Source organism: Aegilops tauschii, chromosome 7, assembly GCF_002575655.3.
Source record: "Aegilops tauschii subsp. strangulata cultivar AL8/78 chromosome 7, Aet v6.0, whole genome shotgun sequence".
NCBI classification, from domain to species: Eukaryota; Viridiplantae; Streptophyta; class Magnoliopsida; order Poales; family Poaceae; genus Aegilops; species Aegilops tauschii.
This window is the reverse complement of record NC_053041.3, coordinates 454,453,881-454,466,285: the sequence shown is the minus strand read 5'-3', so window position 1 is coordinate 454,466,285 and position 12,405 is coordinate 454,453,881.

Sequence of the window (12,405 nt, the reverse complement as noted above, 5' to 3'; positions counted from 1 at the left end):
TGACCTCACTTTCTCACACCGTCTCTTCCACACATTGAAGCTACCTCTCCATCCCTCGCAGAGCCGGAGCTATTTACATTGCGAGGGGAACTCCAACCTTTGATTAATTTGTCAAGGCATTTATTTCGGTGGGTTCAGATTTTATTTTTGTAGCATTCGCCCCACAACTACTCCAAACACCGTTGCAACCCCCGCCCCTAATTGTTTTCCCTCTGGGTCGGTCACCGCTCTCTTGCACGCCCTTTCTAACCTTCCGCATCGCACCATGGTATTTTTGCAAAAAAAAAACTTTGGTGTTCTCTTTAATTATTACAAATAAGCTACAAACTACACATCCGGAGTCCACCTGTAATGGAACAAATTTCGACCCAGAAATTAAAGTGCTACAGACTACACACCCGGGGGGTGGAAATTGTCATGGAGTAAATTTAGACCCATATCTACACCCCTATATAGTGTGCGAATAACTTTGAAAGATGGTCGTTGGATGAAGCCAATCCGATGGTGCAGAGATGGCAAATCCGAGCACCATTGGCCGTTGGATATCTTCTACATTCCACCACATTCTGCCACATGTACAATCTAGAAGACTGCATGGTTGAACTTAAGCATAATGCACAAACCTCAAAACTCAATCACTTCTCCTTTGTTCTAGAATCTTATGTATCATAATTGCCCAATTTTCTTTTTTTTCTAAATGAATTGCCATTATTTGTTTTTACTTTATGCTCTACAATGCACAATTCCATGAATCTTGAAATAGATTAACTTTTTTATAAAACTTATTGATTTTGAATGAGATGAACTATAAGAATTAAACGAACATCTACATCATGCATATATGAATCAAAGCTTACATGCTATGGTGTGGCATTTATTCGTAATTTCGTTGCCAAATCTCATGTGTGCAATGCACATGTACCTTACTAGTATAAATTAAAAATGAAAAAAGACAAGGATTGAACATGTGACCAGGGCCTTCAAGACGCACATCAATAGGCAACATAGTAGCAACGTTTGTTGTACTCCCCTTTGTTGATATAATGTTTTTACATTACCACCGCCCATTTAATGGACAAGATGTTTTTATATTAACTTTAGTACATTAGTGGGACCGGCTCATGAGCACGTACTATTCCACTTACTGGTGGGTTCCATGTCTGCTCTCTCTCCTCCCCTTTTACGTTTAGATGCACGGGCAAACACGAAGAGCGCGCGGGCGGTGTGGCCGTTGACTGAATCTGGACGCTTTCACCAGTTACGACACCAGTTTCACGTAATACTAGTACTAGTATTATATGTAACAAGTTTAGGAACAATAGTGACCGTGACGGACAAGTTAGGCTTGTAGTATGTACTAACAATTAAATGCGTGGATAAATAGATGTATCGCCTAATGCTCGAACAAGGAGACTGCTCGCGCCCTACAAGTATTTGGAACTAACTTCCCTCAAAAAATATTTGGAATTGACATGGTATTTAATATGAAATGTTTGCAATGAGAAGGAATACATGTCGCTTGATGATGTTGTATATTTAATTTGATATGGCTCTAGCAAAACATTCAATCGATCAAACCATAGATTTCATTCAGTCTGACTGAGACTTTACATTCATACCACGATCGAATTAAATAAACGCAAATGATAAATCCCAGATTTTAAGCATGGCAATCCGAATGTTTTTCATGGCATATTTAGATCACGCTGCGGCAGCGGAGGCGTCTTGCGACGGGAAGCGGCTCCTCTGCCGTGCTCTGTGTGTCGTCGGGCCACTGACTGGCGGCGACGGCGGCGTCTTGCGTCATTATTGGCATACTTCTAGACTTTGGCCCTAGCTTCAAGGAAGGCCGGAATGTTCTGGACTTTGGTCTCAAGGAGCCAGTCAACTGGCGGAAGGAGGCGCCTGGCGTTCATGCAAGGAAGCGGTCGATGGTGGCGATCCATGCCGCTGAGGGGGACACTGGCACCGGTGCGGGGACAGGCTCTGGCATTGGCGCGGCGGAGACATTCGTGTGCACGGGTGTGCGCGTCAGCGCACGGCAAGCGCATGCGCTGGTAGGTGCACAGGCGCGTGAAAGTCAGCGGGGACCTTGTGGAACCCCGTGGCATCAAGCTCGGCGACAATGTGCGGCTCCCAGGCCATCAATGCCATGGGGATGGGAGCTGGCGGCGTCAGGGCGACGGGAGCTAGAACTGGAGCGGGGACAGGCGCGACATCTTCTCGCAAGGCCAGTTCAAGCTCATCCCAAAGCGCCTTATGTTCTTGAGACTCGGGTTGGGTGTCTTCCTCAGGAAACTAGAAGACTAAGGGCAGCCCATCGTGATGCGGCATGGCGTACGTTTAGGTCAGGCTGGTTGGAGGTAGACGATAGTAGAATCGGAGAGGAAGAGAGTAGATGGTAGTGATACCGGGTAGTGCGGGCATGATTTTAAACGGCAGCGCCGACGCCATTCAAAGTGGGGGCAGTTGGGACGAAGGTGGGCGGCGGAGCCTGGTCCAAGGGCTTGCCTCTCGATGAGCCTGTGCAACGGCCTTCTCGCACGCCTCCCGGTCAGCCGGCGCAGTGGTCTGCTCCCACGCCTCCCATCGACTCACAAGCTTGCTCGGACGACACCTGTCGATGAGAAGCAGGACTCGTGACGGCACGTAAACGCCCACGGTTTGAATAGTGAAACCGTTCGCGTTAACGTGACTATCGGATTACGGGTTCCGGCAAACCCTTGAGGTTTGAACACTGGGGTGTACACGAAGATCTCTCTCTCTCTCTAGCTCGGTCGCTCAATGATCCACGACCTAGCTCGACGAACTCGAAGAACACGGGACACAAGGAATTATACTGGTTCGGGCCACCATTGTGGTGTAACACCCTACTCTAGTGTGGTGTGGTGGATTGCCTCGTGGGCTGGGGATGAACTAGTACAAGGGGAGAACGACCTCCTGAGGGGAGGTGTTCTTGGGCTCCGTGAGCTGGCGGGTGCAAGGGTGGTTCGAATGATCCGTCCCCTGCTATGGTGGTGGCTAGTCCTATTTATAGAGGCCCTGGTCCTCTTCCCAAATATTAGGCGGGAAGGGATCCCACAACGGCCAGATTTGAAGGGGGACAGCTAGTACAAGCTATCCTAACAAAAGTAGTCTTCGCCTGTCAAAAGCTCTGGTGGCGACGTCGTCCTGGGCTCCACGATAACCTCCGTCCTGCCGTCCTGCTGGTCTTGGTCTTGTTGCACCAATATGGAAACCTTTGCTTGATGCCTCAGGAGTCCTCACCTGCACCTGCCTCTTTAGCACCAAAGAGGAAACGGGTACTCTGCGCCCGCTGGCGCCTGCCTGGTGCCCACCTGGCCTTGGTCGTCATGGCTCACGTCACGCGCTCCTCGTGAGGTGCCTCTTGCATAGATATCTCCGCTCCTCGTGAGCCAGCCTAGCGAGGCTGCCCCTGAGGAGGTCTTGCGTCGTCCGCCTCGCGAGGCTTTGCCCCTCGCGAGGGTCTTGAGAGTTTGCTGATGAAGATGGGCCGTACCAGGCCGCTGGATGAGCCATGTCATGGGCCGCAGGCAGGCACGTCTGGGTACCCCCGTTCCCAGAACGCCGACAGTAGCCCCTGGGCCCAAGGCGCGCTCGAAATTGGCTTCGAGGTGAAGGGAAGGGGCAAGTGCGGAGCACCGTGGGCCCCAATAGCCTATGGCCTCGATTGACGTGTGGCGATTGACAGGACGTGGGCGTCTCCACTTCCCCACGCAGCCTTGATCTCCGCCTGGCTAGGCGGCCACCGTTGTCTACACAACTCCGCCTCCACTATCAGCAGCTCCTTCGTCTTCTGGAAAGCAGCGGATCCCTTCTCCTAGCCCGGTCTGACTCCAACTCTCCCCGCCGCCATGGCGCCCAGCCGAAAGAAGAAGGGGAAGAAAGAGTCACGTACCTCAGCCCCCACGCCGCCGGTCTTAGAGCCCACCGTCGAGCGGTCGGTGGTGCTCAACCAAGAGGCGATGGACAAGGTGCGCCCGGCGCTCGCCACCGACTCCAATGAGTGGGGGCGACGGTGGCCTGGCCCGCTTCTCGCGCCGAAGTTGATAGGACGGCTACCAAGGTCCCCCTCCATCTTCACGCCCTCTGGGCAGGCCTGATTCCTCCCTTCTCCGACTTCTTCAATGCGGTGCTCTCGCATTACCAGATCAATACGCTGCACCTCGATCCCCAATCCATCATCCTACTTGCTTTCTTCGCCTTTGTCTGTGAAGCCATGGTGGGCATTGCCCCCTCCGTGGCCTTGCTTCGCTACTTCTTCTCGTTGCACCTGACAGATGACCTCCAATGCTCAGGGTGTGCATCCTTTCGGGCTGTCGCGGCGACGGCCGGCTCAGGGATTGATTTCGAACTCTCGCCGGTCGTCGGGGGTTTCAGGAAGCGGTGGGTGTTCGTGGATGTTGGTGTGCGTAGCCCTCTGCTGCTTCTCCCGCGGATTCCAGCTGCCCCGAGCTCCGGCTGGGAACACGAGAAGCTTGTCGACCAGCGGCCGGCCCACATCTGGCGCAGGCTGGCCAGGTTGAAGGAGCTAGGGGTGACGGCGCCTATGGTGGTGAAGGAGTACATCCAGTGCCGCATCGCTCAGCTTCAGCGCCACTCTCGGATGTGGACCTTCTCCGGCTACGGGGACCGCATGAGGCTTCAGATGCCCGCTCTTCCCCTTGAGGCGCGGCGCACGGTGCTCGAGCTCCTGACGGGCGACCCAGCGCCAGCCAACTTGCCGGAGGAAGGTTGTCTGCTGTACTGCTGCTCGAACAGGGTGAAGTTTGTGAAGCAGATGCCCCTCTTCGACGAATGGGGGCTCCGCCCGGTTGGCCTTGAGGGGCCACATAACCTGGCTCTGATACCAACTTGTAACGCCCATGATGCGGCTATATCTCCCACGTGTCGAGGCACGACTTAGAGGCATAACCGCATTATAGGTATTGTCGCAAGAAGGGTCATCTTCACACAATCCCATGTAATGAACAAGAATGGGATAACGAGAGTTGGCTTACAATCGCCACTTCACACAATACATAAATTAATTCATACATCATCCGAAATCCACACATAGATCGACTACGGTCAAATCCAAATGAAAATAAGATAACCCCAATTGCTAGATCCCCGATCGTCCCAACTGGGCTCCACTACTGATCATCAGGAAACGAAACATAGTAACGACCACGTTCCTCGTCAAACTCCCACTTGAGCTCGGTTGCGTCACCTGCACTGGTATCGTCGGCACCTGCAACCGTTTGGTAGAATCTGTGAGTCACGAGGACTCAGCAATCTCACACCCGCGAGATCAAGACTATTTAACCTTGTAGGAAGAATGGGGTAATGAGGTGGAGCTGCAGCAAGCACTAAGCATATGTGGTGGCTAACATACGCAAATGAGAGCGAGAAGAGAAGCAACGCAACGGTCGCGAAGCTAGAAATGATCAAGAAGTGATCCTGAAACTACTTACGTTCATTCATAACCCGAACCGTGTTCACTTCCCGGACTCCGCCGAAAAGAGACCATCACGGCTACACACACGGTTGATGTATTTTAATTAAGTCAAGTGTCAAGTTCTCTACAACCGGACATTAACAAATTCCCATCTACCTCATAACCGCGGGCACGGCTTTCGAAAGATAATACCCTACAGGGGTGTCCCAACTTAGCCCATTATAAGCTCTCACGGTCAATGAAGGATAAACCTTCTCCCGGGAAGACCCGATCAGTCTCGGAATCCCGGTTTACAAGACATTTCGACAATGGTAAAACAAGACCAGCAAAGCCGCCCGAATGTGCCGACAAATCCCGATAGGAGCTGCACATATCTCGTTCTCAGGGCACACCGGATGAACACTACGTACAACTAAATCCAGCCCTCGAGTTTCCCCGAGGTGGCGCTGCAAGTGGCTCTAGTTTGGACCAGCACTCAGAGGAGCACTGGCCCGGGGGGGTTAAATAAGATGACCCTAGGGCTCGCGAAAACCCAAGGGAAAAGGCTTAGCTAGGCAAATGTAAAACCAAGGTTGGGCCTTGCTGGAGGAGTTTTATTCAAGGCGAACTGTCAAGGGGGTCCCATAGATCACCCAACCGCGTAAGGAACGCAAACTCAAGGAACATAATACCGGTATGACGGAAACTAGGGCGGCAAGAGTGGAACAAAACACCAGGCATAAGGCCGAGCCTTCCACCCTTTACCAAATATATAGATGCATTAATTAAATAAGAGATATTGTGATATTCCAAAAATATCCATGTTCCAACATGGAACCAACTTCAACTTCACCTGCAACTAGCAACGCTATAAGAAGGGCTGAGCAAAAGCGGTAACTTAGCCAACCAACGGTTTGCTAGGAAAGGATGGTTAGAGGCTTGACATGGCAACATGGGAGGCATGATATAGCAAGTGGTAGGTAGCGCAGCATAGCAATAGAACGAACAACTAGCAAAGCAAAGATAGAAGTGATTTCGAGGGTATGGTCATCTTGCCTGCAAGGTTCTCAGAGTTGTCGAAAGCTTGATCCTCGTAAGCGTTCTCAACAGGTTCCTCATAAGCGTTCTCGTCTCCCGGCTCTACCCAAAGCAAGAACACAAGCAAATGACCAACAATCAATCACGGGAAATGCACAAGCAACATGATGCAATACATGGCATGATATGCGAGATGTGATATGCAATGCATATGCGTGCTCTGGAAGGGAAAAGATGAACAAGGCATCAACTTGGCAAACCAAGTATGCCGCTGGAAATATGAGATGATTTCGGTCGAAATCGATATAAAGATCACCGGAAACGGATGCACGGTTTGCAAATGGCAAGCAAAACAAGAATGACACGAATCTGCGATTAATAGCATGATAGCACTTAGAATACATCAAGTAACTATGCTACAGCACCCCAACATAGCAACAAAGCATATGGAAGTGATCTATAGGAGATGCTTGACAAAAGATAAACAGTGAGCTACGGCTAGATCACAAAATAACAGGTTCAAACAAGCATGGAAAGAATGCAAAAGATATCAGTTTCACAGACTTGGTGAAAATACTGAACATGGCTGAAACAGCATCAGGTAGCAATGTTCAGAGCAAGCAAAACACATGCTACAGGAACTTATCATAGATAAACAAGGCATGGCATGAATCTACTAAATGCATAGAACAAAAGTACATTACTGATCATGAGCCAAAAAGGCACATAAGATATGATGGCACCCATGTAAACATAGCAAGTTTCGTTAACAGGTTTCAGACTTAGCAGAAAACAGAGCATGGCATTAACAGAATTATGAAGGCATCTTTGTGAGCTTGATTCACTCATCACAAAGCAATGCATGACAAAACTAGCATACCTACAGCACGAAGGCATGTTCATGAAGCTAACCATGGCAAGAGCAAGTTCATAGCATGTATGGATCAACTACAACAACCTTGGCAAAATTGAATATCATGTTAACAATCTGCCAGGAATACTTTAGAGCAAAAGTAGAGCAAGATTAAGACAAGCTAGGGGACTCCATAATTGCAAACAGGGGCATGGATGGATAGAGCACAATTATATCTACAAAACATCCTTACTGAACATACTCAAAAGAAGCATGGATCTCACTGTAGACACATGGATACATGGCAACTAAATAACAGCAGCAAAAGACTGCAAAATTCTGTCCCTGGAAACAGAAACATCACGAAGCCTAGTTTGCATGCTTCTGCTAGTCACCACATAGATCACAAAAATACATGGCATACACCCCTTTAAAGATGGCATGGCATAGATCAAAACACATGTAGAGCTCATGCTCATAAGATGCACACATCAAATGCAACAAAAATAACAAAACATCAATTTCTGATAAGTAACAGCAGTAAACACCATATATCACTCTTGCACCAGAGATTTGGGCATCAAGATGAACTCAAACAAGCATGGCACAATGGAACAAAATGAAGAGCATCTCGGGATGAACATTTCGATATATCATGCACGCAAAACGGAGCAGTATGCAATGAGATATGAGGCGATGGACAGGGCAACATAAAATATGACAGAAAAGACTTGGAGGAAATTTCGGGGTCAACCTCTCCGATCCAGATCTGGCGCGGAGTACGGAGTTCAACGGGGCGCTCGCCGGAGTTCTTGCCGGAGATGAAGGAGAGGCGACGGAGGGCACGGGATCCGGCGGATCCGGCGGACTTCGGGCGGCGCTCGGGCACCGGGGCAGAGACGAGGCGAGGTCGCTGCGGCGAGGAAACAGCTCCGGCGCGCGAGGCGGGGCGGCACACGGCGGCGGGGCCGGTCGCCGGCGGCGGGAGGCGCCGGGCGCGATGAAGGGGAGGCGCGGGGCGGCGCTGGAGAGTCGGGGCGCGGGGCGAGGCGCCCGGGTAGCGGCGGGCGGCGCGCGGGCCGGGAGGGCCGCGCCTGGGCCCGGCGGGTCGCGGCGGGTGCGGGGAGGAGAGAGGTGGCCGGCAGGCCATGTGGCGGCGCGCGAGTGGAGGAGGGAGGCGGCGGCGCTGACGTGGCGGCGGGGGATTGGCCGGGCTGAGGTGGCGGTGGTCGTGTCCGGCGCCGGGCGGACACGTCTGGCGGCGCGAAGGAGCGGGACTAGGGTTTCATCTGCACGAAAATGGAAGGGGAGGGCCTATATATAGGTAGAGGGAGTTAGGAGACTCCAAATGGAGTGCGGTTTTCGCCCACACGGCCATGATCGAACGACCGAGAGCATGGAGGGGGCTTAGATGGGTTATTGGGCTGTTTGGAGGGATGTTTGGCTGCAACACACAAAAGGCTTTTGTGGTTACCCGGTTAACCGTTGGAGCATCAAACGACCTCCAAATGGAACGAAACTTGACAGGTGGTCTACCGGTGGTGTACCAAGGCCACTTGGCAAACCTCGGTCCATTCCGAGAACGTCTAACACCCGCTCACGAAAAGAGACAAGAGGAGCGCGCCGGTGCATGTGGGAGTGTCGGATTGCAAAACGGACAACGGGGAAAATGCTCGGATGCATGAGATGAACACGTATGCAAATGAGATGCGCATGATGACATGATATGAGATGCATGACATGAACAAACTGCAAAACGAAAGACAAAACCCAACCACGGAGGGAATATCATAACACATAGCCGAAAATGGCAAGAGTTGGAGTTACAAATATGGAAAGTTACATCCGGGGTGTTACATCACGAGAGCCCTGTTTGCGTGGCTCCACTGCCTGCCGCCAGCGCGGCACTCGCCTAGAGGGGGCGCAGGGGAGGCGAGTTCTGGCGGCACTGCTGCCGAGGCGCCGACGCCTCTTTGGTCTCTTGAAGCACCATCTCCTAGGGCTCGAGTGGGCTGCCTTGAGGAAGTGGCCGAGGGGTTGGTGCAGCTTGGTGCTCCCGAGGCCGATGCCCTCAAGGCCCCAGCGAGTTGTCACGAGGCGGAGGCCGGGGTTGCCGCACGGCCCAGCGCTCCCGAGGTCGCGTACTTAGGAGCCACATCAGTCGTGCCCGGTGCTGGTGACCGCACCCAGGGCTTCGGCCGGCTCCGACCGAACTTCGACGCGCTCCACAAGAGGAAGGGATCTCCAAGCTGCAGCGGCGGTGCCTTCCAGCCATTGAAGCAGAGGAAGTACATTGCCATAGATGAGTGAGTACCTTATCTTTATAATTTCTTGCATGCAGCTTCCCCTCCTGACCGTGGTTCCTCAGGGCCCCTTCCGCTAATGCGACGAAATCTCCGGAGAAGCGGCCTCCTCCTACCTCGAGTCCTCCGCTGATCCTGAGCGTCCCTAGCCAGCCTGCCACACTTGGCGCGGGATCGGCTGGAGAGGCGGACGTTCCGGCCTGGCACCTCGACCCCGCGTTCTTGCCGCTCCTCCTTCGCGGTCCTGCCTGGGGTACGGGAGGTTTGCCAAGGGCTCCTCCTTTGGTTATTGACCGCGGCTGGGTGACCTCGGCCCTGGCGTCTTCATAGAGCAACAAGCCTCCTCCTCTCCGGGTCCCTGCTGAAGCCCGAAGGACGACTGGAAAGAGGCCAGCCTCCAGCCCCCTCTGGGAGGGGACGAGCCTCTTCGAACTCCTTCAACGACCTCCTGCGTGGAGGACGGACCCGGTCGTGCGTTTGAGCTTGCGTGAAAGCGGGGCGCTGTCCGTCATGAGCTTTTCCCGGAGGCGATGAGTGCGTTGAGCCGGCTTGGGGAAGAGCTTGTGGATGTTGATGCCCGCCTTGAAACTGAGGGCCTCCGGCTGGTGGATGGATGGCATCAACTGAAGGTGGCCATCAACCTCGGGCGTCTCCAGCGTGAGCGCTCCAACGTGAAGGCCGAGGCATCCCTTGCAACCTCGCGTGAGGCCAGCGCCCGAGCCTTGGAGGAGGCCAGAGAGGCCGACCACCGCTGCAAGGTCGCAGAGAAGTGCAGGCAGGAGCTCCAGGCCCTGAACACCTCCCTGGATCAGCAAGCTGAGGCGCGCAGAGCTGCCTTGGCGTCGATGAGAGGGGCGCCTTCCGAGGAGGAGGAGATCTTGAGGCGTGAGGAAGCGCTGATGTTGGAGGCCACAGAGCGCAGCCTTGAGCTCGAGTGGTTGGATACGAGGGAGCGCCAGGTCGCCCTAGCGGAAGATGCTGTCAGTGCGCGCGAGGCCAGGATCCAGGAGGAAGTCGACCGCAGGGTGTCTGAGGCTCGCGCTGACCTTGCCAACAGGTACGACCTGAAGCTCAAGCTCTTGGAAGCCGAGGCCAAGGGCAGAACCACCGCCCTCAGGTCAAGGCCGAGTGAGGTGGAGCAGCGTGAGAAGGCCGCCGCTGCGGCCTTGATCTCCGTACAGGCCGGGTTGGCCTCTGCCCGCGCTGAGCTGCTCCCACTTCAGCGGCGAATTGCCGATGCCGAGTCCTTCGCACAGCAGAGCAGGGAGAGGCGCTCCGCCGACAGACGTTACTGCGCGAGCACACTCCGATGCTCCGGGACCTCAGGGCGAGGGCCAACCTGGCGCTCAGTGCCATCTGCGACGAGCGCGCCCCTCACCCCCATGCCGAGGACTATGCCAACCATCTTCGCTTCTGCACCGAGGTCGCGACGCGCCTGGAGGATCGTGCCGAGAGGGCTCGCGAGCTTGTCGAGGAAAAAAGCTGGGGCCTCCTTGGACGCGCGTTCTCCCGCGTCTTCAGCCATCTTCAGAATGCCGACCCCAACTTTGACTTCGACGCCGCCATTGCCCCAGTGCCCGGAGTTATCCAGGACAACCTGGCGCGTTGGGTGGACGATAACATGGACGCTCTGGTCAGGGCCTTCGCCACCGAAGACGACAAGGCCGTGGTCGTGGTGGATGAAGGCGGCACGGTTGACGATGGTGAACACGACACCAGCGACAGCGCCGGCAGCGTGCACGAGAGCGACTCGGACTATGCTGCGAGCGACATGTCCGACTGAGCTCACGCTCCTCTGTTTTGACCTTGCACGCAAAGACTTGGAGATGGCCCCGCAGGGTGTGAGAGCATTTTGATGAGGGAAGCCCCCTATGTGTACGAATTGATGTTCTACTCTTCTTTTTCCCGTCCTAAAGCCGAACCTAGGATGTGCTTCCGCGCGTTCGCGAGCTCCTGAGCAGGGTTGCGATTGCGACTCATCTTGATCCTACTCGGCCTCATGTAGGTTGCGAGGCCGTTGGCACACCTCTCTCCTGAGATAAACCGCTAGGGGTCCGTGGCCCTGAGCCCCCTGAGCAGCATGCAGCCCCGCTCTTGCGAGCCTGGCCAGGGGCATCCTGCTGACCGTAGTGAACTTGTAGTTGGTGCTGTTGACAAACCTGGCGAAACGGTCGGAAGGCTCTGTGGCCATGCAGTAGTGGTAGATGAGAACATGATGGTGCATGCACAACTGGGCGACGGCAACCTTCTAATCTATGTTGGGACGACCGACAGTGTACTGGAGGTCGATGTCGACCACCTTGTACTTGTCTCGAGCAAGCAACTGCTCAACGGTGTTGATGTAGTCGTCCACCACGGCCGGGTCGATGGTGTACACCACCGAGAGATCCGTCTCCCTCGTGTGGGTCTCCACTTTATGCTCGCCGAACTCCATTGGAGCGCCGCTAGACATCCCCTCTCTATGTGTCCTCGTGGGTGTGCTTGTTGTGTTGTGGGGCGTGATTGAAAGGTTGAAGAGACTAAGGTTATAATGGCCGCGAGAATTAAAGGGGAAGCCGGATGGCCTGGAATATCGTCACGCCCTGATAGCAGTTCTAATTTGCAACGCGTAACTCCATCGTGCTGCATGTAACTGCATAGCGTGGCAACGCGCGCGACGGAACCGCATGGATATGGGGCCCCCAACATGATCGTGTGCAGGCCCAACCGCTGGCAGAGCATGCGCGGAGGGGCATGAGCAGAGCGCTCCGCGGTCGCCTCAACGGCGAGCA